This window comes from Benincasa hispida, chromosome 3, assembly GCF_027475165.1.
Source record: "Benincasa hispida cultivar pf3 chromosome 3, pf3_genome.v1.1, whole genome shotgun sequence".
NCBI lineage: Eukaryota > Viridiplantae > Streptophyta > Magnoliopsida > Cucurbitales > Cucurbitaceae > Benincasa > Benincasa hispida.
The window spans coordinates 17,436,083-17,453,096 of NC_143480.1; positions in this window are offsets into that span (position 1 = coordinate 17,436,083).

The window sequence follows — 17,014 nt, forward strand, 5'->3', positions numbered from 1 at the left end:
AGAAAGATTATTCTCATGCCAGCTAGTTTTACAAAGTAATTTCCAAGCAAACCATGAGTTATGTTTCAAACGCATGCATGTATGAAAAGTTTATTGAAAAACTATTTATGTGTGTTTAAATACACCCAACATGCGTTAAAGACATGTTTTCTATGCATTATGCTTTACATGCTTTAAAGAGAGTCATTTATGACTAGTTCTACTTGAAACGCGATACCGAAGGACAGTTGAGAAGGTATCCGAGCAACTCGATACTGAAAGATAAGTTTAAAGAAGGTATCTGAGAAGAAGTACCTAAAATATGATGGTACTTAATATGGCCCCGTGCATGTAGGTAGTTAAAGTTAGAGATTGAGCAAAAGGTTCTCTCTTGACTAGTAGTTGATGTTGGGATTTAACCGCAGTAGGGTTATTCTCAACTAAGAAACAGTTTCAATGTTTTCTGATAAAAACAACTTTATATGTTTTATGCTTGGAAAATGTTTATACTACAGTACAAGGTTACTGTAGAAGTTTACATTTCAGTTTAATCTCTTTATTGAGACTTTTACATGAGAATCAATTTTGTTTCTTAAGTCACTCATTGGGCTGGTTAGTTCACTCCGTTTTCAAATGTTTTCCTTTCCCTCAGGTAGCGGTCAAATCCTCAGGAGATAGCTTTGCATCTACTCTGCCACTCCAGGACAAAGATATTGTAACCCGTCTGTTAGGTGGTTACTGTAAATATTGTACACATGTTACAGTTGTTCATATAGGGACTAGGGTTTTAGGCATCGAAACTTGTGAAACTAGTAATGTAATCACTTTAAATATGTTGTGTTTTTGAATTAATAAATTTTGGCCTAAGAGGCATCTGCTGTATATGAGTTTATACATTGGTATCAGAGTTATTTCCGCAAGAGTTATTAGGCAGTAAGTGTCAACAAAAGGGTTGATAACTGCTGCAGTCATGTCCTTTCCTAGGCTTAGAGGGTAGTCTGGGACGGGGTGTGACAGTTATAGAACTTTATCTCTGCCTATCTCTTCCTATCTCTGATGGACAAAGATAGAGTTCTATCACTTTTTATCATTTTGCAATTTTATTGTTGTATTTGTTCTCTGTTTTCTCATTTACGTTCTTTTCTGGTTTTGATCTGGTTTTTATTTGTTGGTGTGAAAATGCATATATAATTTGGGACTGATAGGAAGTGATAGACTTCTATCAATGTCTATTAGTGGTAGACAATGATAGACATCTATCTCTATCTATCATTAATGGATGTTTGTATATTTGTTTGTTTTTTCCTTTTTGTTTTGATTTGTGGACTGGAGTATGTGTTTTTATGTTTGTTATTTTTTCCTTCTTTGTTGTGGCTTGAGGACTTGATTGAGATTCAAAAGCAATGATAGTTCTATCACAGTGATAAAGATATATCTTTGTTGATCACTTTGTTTTTTTTCCATGTTTTGTTTTGAATTGAGTTTAGACGGTGATACAATTGAATCACTGTTTATCCCTTAGCATTTTCTTCTTTTTCTTCATATTATTGCACAAAACATTTTTTTTTTTTGAATTTCTCCATGCACGATATCACTAATAGACAATGATAGAATTCTATTACAAATTTTCAGTAAAGACAATGATAGAGCTCTATCATAGTCTATCACTGTGATAGAGCTCTATCACTATCTATCAAGATAGACGGTGATAAAAATTTAATTGATAAATAGAGCTATATAAATAGTGATAGAAGTTCTACGATGGATTTGCGTGTTGGATTTTATCTTGGTTTGTGTTTGTAAGTGAGAACTCTATCTCTATCAGTAAAAGACATAAATAAAGCTCTACCTCTATCTATCAATTATAGATTGTGATAGAAATTAGTGATAGACCTGTTATATTAATGTGTATTATGTGTTATTTTTTCTATTTTAAATTTGTTTGTATTCATTTATGTTTGTATAATGTGCTTATTCTTCTTCCTCTTTGATTGATTAAATTTGTTCACAATGCTCTTCATGAAATCTTTATCTCTGTCTATCAATGATAAAAAGAGATAGAAATCTATCGCTATGTATCAGTGATGTCTATCTGTAGTAGATATTTTCACTATTACATTTTTCTTTTTTATTTATCATGTTGATCCCATTAGTAACATCAATAGAAGGTAATGGATAGTGAAGCTGGACTTGGGATCTTGTAGTTGTCAAGTATCGAAAATCGATGAAATTCCATGTGCACATGTACTTGCTATTTTGTGTACTATTATTCAAGAACATTGTTAGCAACATATAAAGGTTGTCTTCGACCTGTTGGAGTTCATTCAGATTGGAAGGTAGTAAATGATGACGTGAAAGCATTGTCCATTATTGTTAAACGTTAAGCTGGAAGACTTAGAAAACAAAGGATGTTGTCTATAGGTGAAGTTAAAAGTTCAACAAAATGTAGTCGCTGTAATCACAAAGGTCACAATAGTAAGACTTGAAAACTTGAATCAATTAATCAATGATGAAATCATTATATTCGCATTTTTTCCCTATATATTGCAAAATGGTTTGATACTAGAGTTTGATTGTTTGTTTGTTTTTTTTTTCTTTTTTTTTTTTAAAAAATTTATTTATCATGTTCTTAAGTTGTAAATAAATGGAATAATATCTTCATTTTTTAATGGAACCAGTGGAAGCACAACAAATTTACTATCATTCATAGACCCTGATTAACATTGTTTTAAGTTCATTTAACATATAAATTGATAAAACCTCATAAAACCCCTTTGACCTCATACAAACTTTGAAGAAAAGTACTTAAACATGTTATCAATTTGTCTATCAACGTTTTGTCATGGCCTTCCATTATTAATTCATGTTCATCTAGAATACATCACTAACAAAACTTTCAATAACATTATATACCATATCTATCAACAACTAGCAACAAAATGATTATCTACTAATAGATAATCTATCATTGTCTATAACTGATAGGCACTAATAATTGTCTATCACTGTTTATCTTTAATAGACACTGATACAACAATATTACTGGCTATCACTGATAGTTGTCTGAAAATGAAAATCTAATAGAACAAAAAATTAGAGTAACATATTGAAACGATCAATTTGCAAAGAGAATAAGATTTTGAATATAAATATAAAACTAAAATTATAGTCCCATCTAATGATAGTGAGTGATAGAATACTATCATGGTCTATCACAATGATGGTGATAGACAATGATAGACCACTATTACCGTCCATCTATCAGGTCTAAAAATAAGTAAAAACAAAAGGATTCACACAAGTTCTGTATTATACCTCTGTTTTCATTTTGTTTGTTTTAGGCTTTTTAGATTTTATTATTCTACTTTGATGATCATTCTTTATACATATAATGAAAAGTTGTACCTCAATCCTAGATGAGACTTAGGTTTTAAAAGAGGATCATAAAGTGGTGGAGATCCTCTTTGACAGAGATAGAAGTTTATCTGTGTCTATAGACATTAATAGACTTCTATGAAGGTCTATCATCAAAATTAGAGAAAAAACTACAATAAGTGAAGGTAGAGGAATTCTTTTTTTTTTTTCTTTGAAAATGAGAGGTGGTTGGTGAAGAAGATGAAACAATCGTTTCTGTCAAGATTTTGTTCATGTTGTAATTTAGTAGAAGATTAATCGTGAGTCGAGTCGCGTGTGGTCGTGGATATTTTTGCGAGATTTCATGGATTGTGAGAGTGGCTATTTTTAGGGTGGCAACGGGGCCGGGGCGGGGATAGGAGATTCCCCATCCTCGCCCCCATCTTTGCCAATTGAAGTCGGGGATGGGGATGGGGATTCCCCACAGGGACCCATCTCCTTTTTTTTTTTTTTTTGTAATATATATAATTATATGTCATTATATAAATATTTGTAAAATTAATATATATTTATACGGTGTATATATAATTATATATTATATATATTTATTTGTAAAATTAATTCATTGAGGTCGGGGTCGGGGATGGGGACGGGGCGGGAATACCTTCCCCATTCCCGCCTCGTCCCAGATCAGGGACCCAGTTTGACCCATCCCTAGTCAAACCGGGGATTCGGGGCGGGAACTCGATCCCGCGGGGATTTTTGCCAACACTAGCTATTTTCACGCGCATTTCATGAGGGAGTTGGGCTGAGTTTTTTAGTCAACTTACATTGTTTTTGTTTTATTATTTAAATTTTTTTGGTTGATTAATATTTTGCCAATTTTAGTAAATATTTTGGTTTTCTTTCTTATTTTTGAAAAAACCCCTTAATTCTTTTCCATTTTTTTCGAGACAATCAAAAAATTATTTTGTAGATAGTAATAAATTGCTCCAAGAATAGAATTATTACTTCTTCTGAACATTAATTTAATCTGCATTAACTTCCCTTTTTATTTTTAATGCGAATTGATTAAAGTAGTCCTATGTTAAGAATTTTTAGAAATATTTTTCCATAATAATCAGCGAACCATTATGAAATTATATTTCATTTGAAATAAACATAAAACCCTCTTTCTCATTTTCTGAATTCAACTATAAAATCGAGAGTATTCATTGGGAGGGTGGGCGGGTCCCAATCCCATTTCAAATTATTTAACCACCAGTTCTGATGTCGGAGTTTGGACGGAAGGACAATCACCGATGGGAAACGCCTTAAGGCCATTTCCTCCGTCTCCCATCCCATCAACCATTGGAACTTTTTATTCTCATCAAAACTAGACCACCAAGAAATTTGTACGGATGACCCATTTTTTAGGTCCAAAATGTAAAATGACCCATTTTTAAAAAATAATGTCAATTGACCATCTACTGACATCATCGCCATACCAAATTACGTAAATTTTCCTCACAAGTGCTTCACGAGGTAAGTCTCACTCTCGTCTGATTAAACACTCTCTCTCTTGCTTGAAATTTCCTGGTTTGATGTGATTGCTCGTCAGTGTATGAATGATTTAAAAATTTTCACGACGGAAGTCTCAAATCAATAATACCTAAACACAATACAATGGTGATTTCTTTAAACTCTAAATTCCATTTCAACGCTGATTACTTCTCTGTTTTCAACGGTGTTTTGTTGAACGAAGATTTTTCGAATGGGAATTTCCAAGACGAGGCTTTTTCAGAATAGAATAGGTTTTTTAGAAAGGTGTTTCATTATTTTGAGTCTGTTTAATTATTTTTGCTGTGTTATTTTTAGAAAGGTAGCATTATGAAATTTTGTATTGGGAGAGAGAGAGGGAAAGATAGAACGAGAGCGAGAGAGAGCGAGATTAAGCGAGGCAGTGAGATTAAGAGAGAGAGTATGATTAAGAGAGAGTTGCTTGTACAATTTAATGACAAATATTCTCTTGCTTTGTAGGATGACAGAAAAGTGTCTACTTATTCAATATGGAGGTGATTGGGATGAGAATGAAAGTTCGTATATTGGGGGAAAGTTGACAAGAATCATTGTGCTTGATACATTGAAGTATAAAGAACTTAAATCTCACATTTACAGGGTTACAAATGTCAGTTCTTCAGAGTTTGATCTTATACTGAAAGTTAAATATAAGCTTGAATATGAAGCCCCTCCACAATACATAAAGAATGATGATGATGTTCGCTTCCTTCTTTTTCAAGGGCTTAGTAGACTTCAATTATCTGTAACATTGAAATCGACTCAGGACGAAAATATTAGAATGGGGTTTGGAAATGTGAGTTATGATGATACGACAGTGGACAGACAATACGAGGAATCATATCAGTTTCGTCGGGAAGAGGATGATATTCCATTGTCTACCAACACTATACCATCAACATTATCACTAGACAATGACCGCACTAATCCAACAAGATTGAATTCAAAATTGGGCGGTACTTCAGTTGTTGGTAATGAGAGATCATCTAGATTCGATTATATGAATTGTGGTCATCTAGAGCAAAGTTGTGGTTCTTCAGTAGATGTTAATGAGCAACCAACATGATTGAATGAAATGGATCGTGATCATGGAAATGTGCGTCGTTCTACAACAGCTTCAGTGGTTCCACCATCTGTGTCTTCAATGAAGGAAATCAAATTCGAGAATTCCATGAGCAGCAAAAAATAGATCATTCTAAATTACAATCATGAATGAACATTACAAATTATAGTCGTACACAAAACATGCGGTTATACAATCAATACAGAAATTACAACATGAAAACTCAAATGAACAAGGATAAATGCTAAGAACGTTTGCGACTTGTCTCCACACTCCTTGCTCATGAACGCTCGAAAAAGTAACCTCGAATGCTTGAACAACACGACCGCAACACTGCATGAACACTTCATGCTCGTCCTTAGCGATCGCCTCAATCACGAACTCCAGCAAGAACACGAACGGTCTCCACAGAACCTCAACGGTGTCGAGTTGAGTATGACACCACCAAGAAGGTTACCTTGGTATTCTCGGTATGAGAATCCAGAGGGTGGGCTCTGTTTGGACTCGGAATGAGGTAGGCGAAAGAGGAATGAACAATTGTGTACACGATTGGGCAAGTGGGAGAAGACAGAAACCTATCGCATAGGTCGATGCCCAATCGTTTAGCTAAAACTAAGTGATCGTCTAGCAAAAGCTAAGCGATCGTTTAGCTCAGTGTCTGTCGCCAACAAAAAACTACACGATCGTTTACTAAAACACACTGTCGCTTAGTAAATCAGTATTTACTTGACAAGCTTTCGTGAGTTTCTTTTTGTGAGAGAAAGAAAAAACTCAAGATCAATTTTCGACCTTTTGTAGAACTTACTTAAAATAGGAAAACAATTTTCCTTCTTGCTCACGATTACCATGAACCACCAATAACCTCCCACTCAATTGGCTATTAGAGAAAAAGAATTAATTATCCAATAATTAATATTATTATAAATATAGATGATAACCAACTTATCATATTATATTTATAACCTATAGTTTTAATATTTCATCTCATGAAACATATAAACCATAGTTCTTTTTCTATTCCATGGTACTTAATGTAAATCTCATTTACATAAATCCTCCACTAGATGTATCTCATACACCATACCGATTATATCATATATAATCATAATACCTCTTGTCAATTTGAACATTTCAAATCAAGATCAAGAACTAATCCTCAACTGAATCCATTGAGCTACCAAGGGGATTTTATGGACCTGTAGCTCAAAGCTCCAACGGTACGTGAATAACTGACTAAACTCTTTAGTCACGGGATCCACCATCCGTTAACTGCAAGGCACTCCACTAAAGATCGACAGCTGAACTCTCCTTACCACAGATATATTATGTGTCCATCTTAACCAATCAGCAGTGCGACAACTCTTCACAAATTGCTCATAAGTACAGCTCGGCCAATAACCGTTATGCCCTTGTAGTTACATCTAACTCCTTAAGTACCACTGATTCCTCTAATGAACATAAGTCATAGTCCTACTATGACTGAGTCTTCTCTTCCAAAGAGAAGCTGTGGCCACTATGTTCAAGCCCCAGAATCAGCCTTTAAGGGAGCAATCTCTCTACTTATCATTGCTTCGGGAAAGGAGTGAATTCCATCTTATGGATTGAGTTCCCAGCTCCTAGATCAGACAAGTTTCCAAAAAGGTAAGCATATTGAGTTGGCAATCTGGCCACTTTCACCCATACTAATCAAAGGATTGCTTTCAAAGGCAGGAGTTCCCAAAACACTCAGTATTGAGGTCGTGTCACCTATGGTCATTTAGGTGAGATGCAAGTCTTTAGTATCAACAACATTATATACAGAGTCTAGTCATCTCGTGGTTCAGGTATTAATCAAACTCTTTATATAGGACACCCCCGCTAGCACGTCTCCACATGGATGGTTAAGATCTATCATCTATAGTAGTTTACAACACTTGCAAACCTTTAGACAGCGGGCCATATCTGTAGTATCACCAGGATCAGGTATCCCACCTTAATTCTTATACTACAGACCTACTTAGAATATCATTTAAGGCATGATCCACTTGTATATCACATATACATGCTTAAGTTCACATATCATAACCAAGGAGCTTTGTTTATTGGATATGAGTAAATCCCAGAATTAAATAACACTTATTTTATTCATTAAAAAATGTGTATCTTTACAAAATAACGAGACTCTGAGATATTAGGACACGAATCCCAAGATTCAAGTCATAGGGCAGAGTTGATTATGCCTGGTACCTCTTCATCTCAGACAGGGGACATTGAAGTTGGTAAACTATTTTTGAGTAAAAAGGACTTGAAAATGCGATTATCTATTTTTTCCATCAACAAAAAATTTGAATTTAGTGTCAGGAAGTCAACCAAATCTTTGTTCACTATCAAATGTATTGGGGAGACTTGTAAGTGGAGCCTTCATGCAGTGAAAATGGAAGGGTTTGATATATTCAAGATCACAAAGTACGGTAGTTCGCACACATGTTCCATTGGAATTCTGAATCACGACCATAAACAAGCAACTGCTATGGTTATTGGTCAATTGATTAAAGATAAGTTCACAGGAATAGGACGTATTTATAAATCTTGTCATATCGTTGAGGATATGAGGAGAGATAATGGCATGAACATAAGTTATGATAAAGCGTGACGTGCAAGGGAAGCCGCATATGATCTCATTAGAGGTACTCTAGAATACTCATACTCCATACTACATGCTTATGGAAAAGTGTTAAAAATAGAGAATCTAGGTACATTGCTTGAGATCGAACTTGAAGATGAGGTGCATTTCAAGTATATGTTTATGACATTAGGGCCTTATATTAGAGGTTTCACAAGCTGTCAGGCTGTGATAATTTTTTATGGGTCGCACTTGAAAGAAAAATACAAAGGCACCATGTTCGTTGCGATTTCTATGGACGGGAACAATCAATTATATCCACTAGCATATGTAATACTGGACAATGAAACTGATCGATCATGGAAATGGTTTATGTCGAACTTGAAATATAATATTAGATAACCCGATAATTTGGTGTTTGTGTCTAATCGGATGGTATCTATCAACAGTGCTATTCGTGCATTTTTCCCACGATATTTCATGGATTGTGCACATGACAGATAGAACAAAATCTTGTTACAAACTTTAAGGATAGCACGGTTGTTGGGATATTTAGAGATACAGCAAGGGCATTTTGCATGATAGACTTCTAGACAAAATGGGACGAACTCCATAGTTTTTGAGACGGTGCTGTCATAAAATACTGAAAGACATCGGTCTTCAAAGGTGGGCATGGGTTTACCAAATAGAACGAAGATATGATAACATAACGTCAGAAAATTCAGAATGTTTCAATTTGTTAACTAAAGAGTATTGACTATTGCCCATAGTATGCTTGATTGAACATGTTAGAGGAATGCTCCAATCATGGTTCTACGAACGGAGAATTACTGGGCATCTCGAATGACATTGCACTCTCACTATTGTGAAACCCGATTAGCAAGTGAGACCGATAAGGGCGAACAATATTGCGTTGAGTCTATTGATTGTTATTGGATCTACGTGCGAGATAATCGATTGGACAGTATTGTGAATCTTCACACGAAGGAATGTACGTGTAAGGAATTCGACCCACTTGATATCCCGTGTTCGCATGCAACTGTTGCTGCCAAGGAACGAAATATACCCATTCAGAGTCTTTGCAGTCGATTTTATACAGTGGACTCTCTAATTACTGCGTATGTAGAGCCTATAAATCCACTTGGGCACATATCTGAATGGAAGAGACCTCCTGGATATGTAGAAAAGACTATCCTTCTTCCAAAGTTTATGGTACAAGCTGGGCGACAAAGAGTGAGAATAATACCATCAAGAGGAGAATTTCGCAGACAAATGAAATATGGTCGGTGTGGGAATTATGGGCATAACCGCCAAAATTGTAGCGAACCGTTTATAACCATGCGACCTACTGAAAATGCCAGAAACTATAACACAAACACCTTCATATAGTTTAGTTTATAACTAACTTGTAACATACTTTATCTTGTAACATAATCTCATATTATCTTGTAATGGTCTGTTAGTATATGTTATAAATATCATTGATCAGACCCCAAAGAAGAGTTTTTCATACTTGTAACATACTTCATCTTGTAACATACTTTCTAGTTTTTCATACTTGTAACATACTTAAAAAACAATAACAAGCTGGAGTATTTCTATAATAGCAATCTTCATCTTGTAAAATCTCGCTCTCTCAATCTTGCTCTCTCTCAAAATCTCGCTCTCTCTCAAAGTCTCGTTCTCTCAATCTCACTCTCTCTCAAAATCTCGCTCTCTCAATGTTTGAACTTTCAACCTTGAACTTTGATATAATGTTTTATATACCATTGATATAATGAAAAGAGTGGTAGCTAAATTATACATATTTTGATAAAATATATGATATTGAACTTTGAACTTTGATAAAGTTATTCTATACATGTTTTACATACATAAAAAATACATGTTTTTACATACACAAAAAATACAATAAAAAATACATGTTTTATACACATAAAAAATATGGAGTGTTCGCCCACAATTGACACGCTAACTGCATCTTATATTCACTCATTTTCTCCTGAGTGATTACGGATGGATCAACACCAATGACCAGATGTTCTAGTAATTTTACTGCAAAGATGCCACAATCAAACGACCCGTACTGTATGTCGACATTCATAGGCCACGAGATTTTCTAATAGGATGTGGATAGGTTCGACTTTGAATGATCCACATCACAATAGTGAAGTAGGGATAGTACTATGACAGTTAATGGCTTCAATCAATTCACCAGTTTTGTCACTGGTGCATATGACGGAAGTGAATCGAACAAGAATATGTGGCTTCTGTTAATGTCCATTGCAAGGACCATCCAGTGCTCACTGATATTCATTTTCGTATACACGAAATCCACATCTGCCCATTTGACATCGAATTTATCGGTGACGTAGTCTTTGTACGTATCTTTATTTTCTCATGCTAAGGTAGCCTCTAGTCTCATCTTATTCTTTATTCATTTAAATACCCCACCACGAGCATTAAGGTAACTCTGCCAAATAAAATGAGAAGTTAAGTAACGAAATATACCATAGTAAAATGATCTACACAACAAAATATATCAAAATTTACCGTTACACCAATTGGTAAGATGGTGAACTTAGGCATGAACATGTTAGGTCGGGTATAAAATTTTTCTTTCATAAAATGAAATAAAGTATTTATGGTCTGCAAAAAAAATTACTATGTCAGTAAAAGTACAAGATATCCAACTGTAAAGAAGTCAAGACTAGGAAACTTACATCGCACTCGACCCACAAACTCGGGGAAATCAATTCCTTGAAAAATTGCTTGGCAAGTGGTTTAAAGAAATTCTCTCGAACCTCGTTATTGGTATTCTCATCTAAGATCCAGCCCATCATTTCTGTAAAGATATTGTGTGGAACGTCATGTGCTATAATTGTTCTGGATAGTGACGTAGCGACACCTGGAAGAGGATACTTAACAACATTTTTCTTCTTTACTTGAACTGGAGGTGTATATTTATCAACAACTTTCTTCTTACGAGTAGTTCGTTGAGATTCCTACATAAACAGATAACAAAAAATTACTCATAAAGAAATATAAAAATATAAACAAAGATTACTGATCAATAAATTACTCACCAGTGTAACTCCTTCTGTGGTCGTAACAATACCAGAATTGTCGGCCTCTGGGATGTCAGACATGTCGTCCTCTGTATGTGGCATGGTGAGTAAGTTAGACATGTCGACCTCTGTTTGTGGGATGTCGGCCTCTATAGGTTCGACATCATTGGGTGATGTTGTGGTGGTATCTGGCTCTAGAGGGGGGATGGGAGTAGGTGAAATGGTGGTATTTTGAGCCTCTACAGGGGGATGAGAGTATCAGAGGCAGTCGCATCAATGGTATCGGGATCCCGAGATGGGATGGGTGACCTTGTCGTCTCCTCATTCATTGTGGAACTCTTCAATTAGTAAAGTAAAAGGATGAGTTCATGAACACGTAAAAACTAAACACGTAAAGACATAAAATGATAGTAAATACAAACCTTGAACATAGACTGCAATAGTGACAAGATGGCCGACAATTGTCCTTTCATGTCTGTCATGTTTTCCTCCATATTGGATACACGACTATCTAAACTCGATATATGACCATCCAACCCCGATAGTGAGCTGTCAATGGCCTACAGGTACAAATAAATAGAATCGTTAGGATTGGCTCCCTCCCTACGGGCAACACACTCAGGACACTCTTCATCCATAGATCGCTCTCTATAGGAGTCCGCAAGATGGACATCAGGTGGGTTCAACTCGTCCTCATCGCATACGTCCCCCACCACATCATGGAACATATCATCACTAGGTGTGTATGTCCCTCCTTCTACCCTTCCACATTCAGCATCCTCGTGCTCAGAATGCTCATGTTCATCCCTTTCCTCTACCCTTCCACATTCATCATTGTTACCTCCACGATGATCATCACCGTCACTTTCAGAGCTACCCCCACTACTCGACCTATTGCCATTTTCAGCACTATCATCATCGACACCTGGATCAAATATAGGTCGTCTATCCAGTAGGGTAATCTGAAACTCCCTCTCAGCGTCTGTCATGAATATACCCTCTTTAACCTTTATCTGCATTAACAACCCAGTCAACTGGTTAATGTCAATTTAACAACCAAATAAACATATTATGCATAGAGTAAACGTACATTGTTAGACTCAAATATCTCTCTCTTGAGTACTTTGAAGGATACTGAGTGGGAGCATGACCATCGTAATATGAAGGCAAAGCCACCTTACTCCTTCGCTCCGCAATGTTCCCAGCTATCGATGCAGCTAAGATCTCGTACGTCCATACCTAAATAAAATTTAACATATATTAAGAACAATAGTAATGTTAAATCAAACAACACGATTATTATGTTAAGCAAATTTACCTGGAACGCTTGTGGAAATCCACGCAAAGAGTACTTCACGACGTAAATTTTATTTCCTTTCACCTTCGTCTTGTATAGACTACACTTATCATTCAATGCAGTCTTTAGGGCATTGAGTGTCCTCTCCCAAATTATGGTACCCCAATCTAGACTGTTGTAGTACTCTATGTCTTAAACGTCATTAAAAGATTTAAGGTCCACTGCATTTTTTTGTTTGTTCTTTCCCATCATTGCAATCTCAGTATAGTAGATTAATGTGATCTTCACAACATCCTCGTCATTTTCAAACTCCAACTCTTTGTATTTTTCTTCTAGTAGACGGACATGTAAGGTGTCCTTCATCACTTGATTACCAAAATACTTGATTGCAAGTTCATACGAGGACTGCTCATTCTGATCAACTCGTGTAGAGGATCGCCAGTAATCAGTCATCAATAAAAAATCATCATTTGAAAAAGTGATGACCTTTCCACAAATAGAGAATGAGATTGAGTCAGATCTTGTCCTCTTCACTTCTCTCAATAACATATGATGGATAATTTAAACACCATGTCCACGTTTACAAATTGCCCAAAAATTGTTCTCTTGAACATCTCTAACTGCCTTGGGGTAAGCTTCTCCTTCACAATCCTGTTTGCATTAGCAATATGGGCCAAGCTCGTTACTTGACCGAGAAATCGATCGACTACGAGTATTCTGAAACGTGTTGACATCTTAAATCACTCCTGCATGAAATAAAGATTCAATCAGTAAACTTATTCAGAAAAAAATTGTAAAAAAACATTTTGTTTAAATCTCGCTGGTATGGCTCTTACTGGCTTTGCTCTCATTGGCTTTGCTCTCTCTAGTATCACTCTTGCTGATATCGCTCTCGCTGGTGTCACACTCTCTGGTGTCACTCTCTCTAGTAACTCTCACTTATCTCGCTCACATTCTCTCTTTTTACTCGTCTTCAACCACAGAACATATCAAAAACCAAAAAAAAAAACAAAAACAAAAACAAAAACAAAAACACCATAGTTTCACTGTATTTCTAAACCTCAGAACGACCCACCTTTTCTGCTGTCACTTTCTCCAGTATCGCTCTCATCGATTTTACTCTCACTTATCTCGCTCACAAACTCTTTTTACTTGTCTTCAACCATAGAACACATCAAGAACCAAAAAATCAAACAAAAAAAACCATAGGTTCACAATATTTCTAAACCCAGAACGACCCACAAAGACCCATTACCGATTAGTTTAAGACATTTTCAGGCACATATTGAAAGATTTACCGATCAGATTCGATTTGTCGGCGATAGTGAAATCATTTGCAAGCTTAAATGATGGATTCTAATGAGTTTTTAGTTTATGAACGATACGAAGCCATTACGCTTGGGAAATTTGAATGAAGAGTTTTTAGTTTTGGTGGGTTTTCAATAAAAGGGTAAGAAGACGAATAGGTAAGAAAAATTTACGTAATTTGGTATGAAGATGATGTTAGTAGAGAGTCAATTGACATTATTTTTTAAAAATGGGTCATTTGACATTTTGGACGTCATCCGTGCAAATTTCCCCAGAACACCAACAAACCCATTATGATTCCAAGCTCTGTTACTCCTCTCTGATTCAATACTGTTTGATCAATGCATCCACATCGAAACACAGTTGATATTGTTCCTAGAAGAGCACCACAAGTTCCGATTGAACCAACCTGCTTTTTTGGATGATGTTACTGGGTTTATAGAAGTGTGGCGGTCGGTCTCTGAACGGACGGGAGGAGAAGATGGCTGATGATCATGAAATTTTGGATCCTCTGAGTAAGACCTCCACTTCGTCCTTGCTTTTTCTGTTAATTTCCTCCAAAGGCCTGATTTGACCTTATTCGTCATTGTGTGCAGTACAAGAAAGTCAAGTCACTCAATGGCGTGTGTCGGGGTCAACCTCGGCTTCTTCGTCGCTGGAGGATTCATATCTCGTTGAAAATTCTCCTATAGATGCCCTTACAGTTTCGGTCACCGATGATACCTCGCTTCCGATGTTCACTTTCAGGATGTGAATTTTGGGTATAATCGCATGTATATTTCTCTTCTTCCTCAACCAGTTCTTCTACTATCGAAAAAAGCCTCTTTCAGTGACTTCAATTTTTGCCCAAATCGCGGTGGTTCCAATGAGCCATCTCTTGGCTTCCGCCTTAACTAATAGAGTATACTTTGTAGGGAAGAAATGAAAGTTCACTCTCAATCCAGATCCCTTCAATCAGAAGGAACACGTCCTCATAACCATCTTCGCAAACTCCGGCGCTTCCATCATCTAGGCAATTCATGTCATCAGTGCAATCAAGATCTTCTATAAGAAAGAACTGACCTTCTTTCTAGTGTTTCTCGTCATATTAACCATACAGGTTCTCGGTTTGGCTGGGCGGGGATTTTTCGGCGATACTTGGTCGAGCCAGTCGCCACGTGGTGGCCGTAAAATCTAGTTTAGGTCTCCCTCTTCAGGTGAGTCTTTTTTAAGAGTATGAATGCATGATTATATATAATGGTTATGTTAATATACTTTAGTAGGATACCGATTCTTAATTAGACGTGTTTGAATGCTTGTAATATGAGTTTCACCGTGTTAAGTTTTTGTTTGATGGTGATTTAACAGTACCCATCATCCAATTGGTTTTCTTTTAATCGAATCATTCATCATCATTTTGAAATTGTAGGGCATTACACGAGAAAGAAGAGAGACCAAAAAGGAAATTAAGTAGAAACTAGTTCTTTGTCATTGCCTTCATTTGCAGCTTGGCTTATTATGTTTTCCCTGGCTATCTCTTTTCCATGTTGACATTAATGTCTTGGCTCTATTGGGTATTTCCCACATCCATAATCGCTTAGCAGCTCGGTTCAGGGCTGCGTGGCTTAGGCATAAGTGCCTTTGGTTTCAATTGGTTCACCATATCAGCTTATCTTAGGAGCCCTCTTGCCAGTCCATGGTTCGCCACTGCCAACATTGAGTAAAAAAATAGATAGGAGAGAGAAAGTGTTGGGATTGAATATACCTCTGTATTTTCACTATATGATTGTATGGTAAATGATACAAGGCTTGTATAGCCGTTGGAGAAGAAGAATTAAAAAATGAATAGAATATTTTTAATACAGATGTACATTTGTTATTGGTTGAATGAAATATTCCTTCTAACCAATTAGTCTTCCAGAAGAGGGGTGATTTGGCAATGGTGCAGCTGATTTGGAGGTGTCCTTTGTATATGTGTAATGCTGACTGAGCTGCTGACTTGGTTTTCTCTAACATCCCCCTCAAATGAGAGGGTACATCAAGTACACTGAGTTTGGAACGAAGAGACCGAAATTGAGAGTGTGTGAGTGGTTTTGTGAGACAGTCGGCTAGCTGATTTGTCGAAGGAACATGTCGAACCTCCAAGGACCCCCGAAGAACATGATCTCTTACAAAATGAGCATCAATCTCGATGTGTTTAGTTCTGGCATGAAAGACAAGATGATAGGTTTTATTGAGGATAACATCCCAAGTTCCGACATTAGTTGATTAAGCTATATAACTTCAGAGGAAGTGTGTGCTAAAGCCCGATATTCAAATTCAGTACTCGACCGAGATACAACCGTTTGCTTCTTGGATGACTAAGAAACGAGATTGTTGCCAATAAATACACAGTATGCTGCCACTGATTTTCGATCGTCGATGTTGGAAGCCCAATCTACATCAAAATATATAGAGATTGATAGGTCGGAGCTGGGTTGGAACAACAGTGTTGTGAGGTACTGCAGTGCACAAACTATGCTTCTGTAGATAAAGGGATCATCGAGAGGAGTACCATCATCAATGGATAAGTGTTTGCCAAGCACACTGGGGGATGAGGTAGGTTTGAAATTTGTAAGTTGTAATCTTTGTAGGAGATCATCCATATATTCTGCTTGATTGATGATAAGACATGAATCAAGGTAATGCACTTGAAGACCAAGAAAGTATGTGAGCTATCCCAAATCTTTTAAAGCAAATGATTTGTCGAGCGACCGAATAAGATGACTGATGTTCGGAGGATCATTGCCAGTGATGATTACATCGTC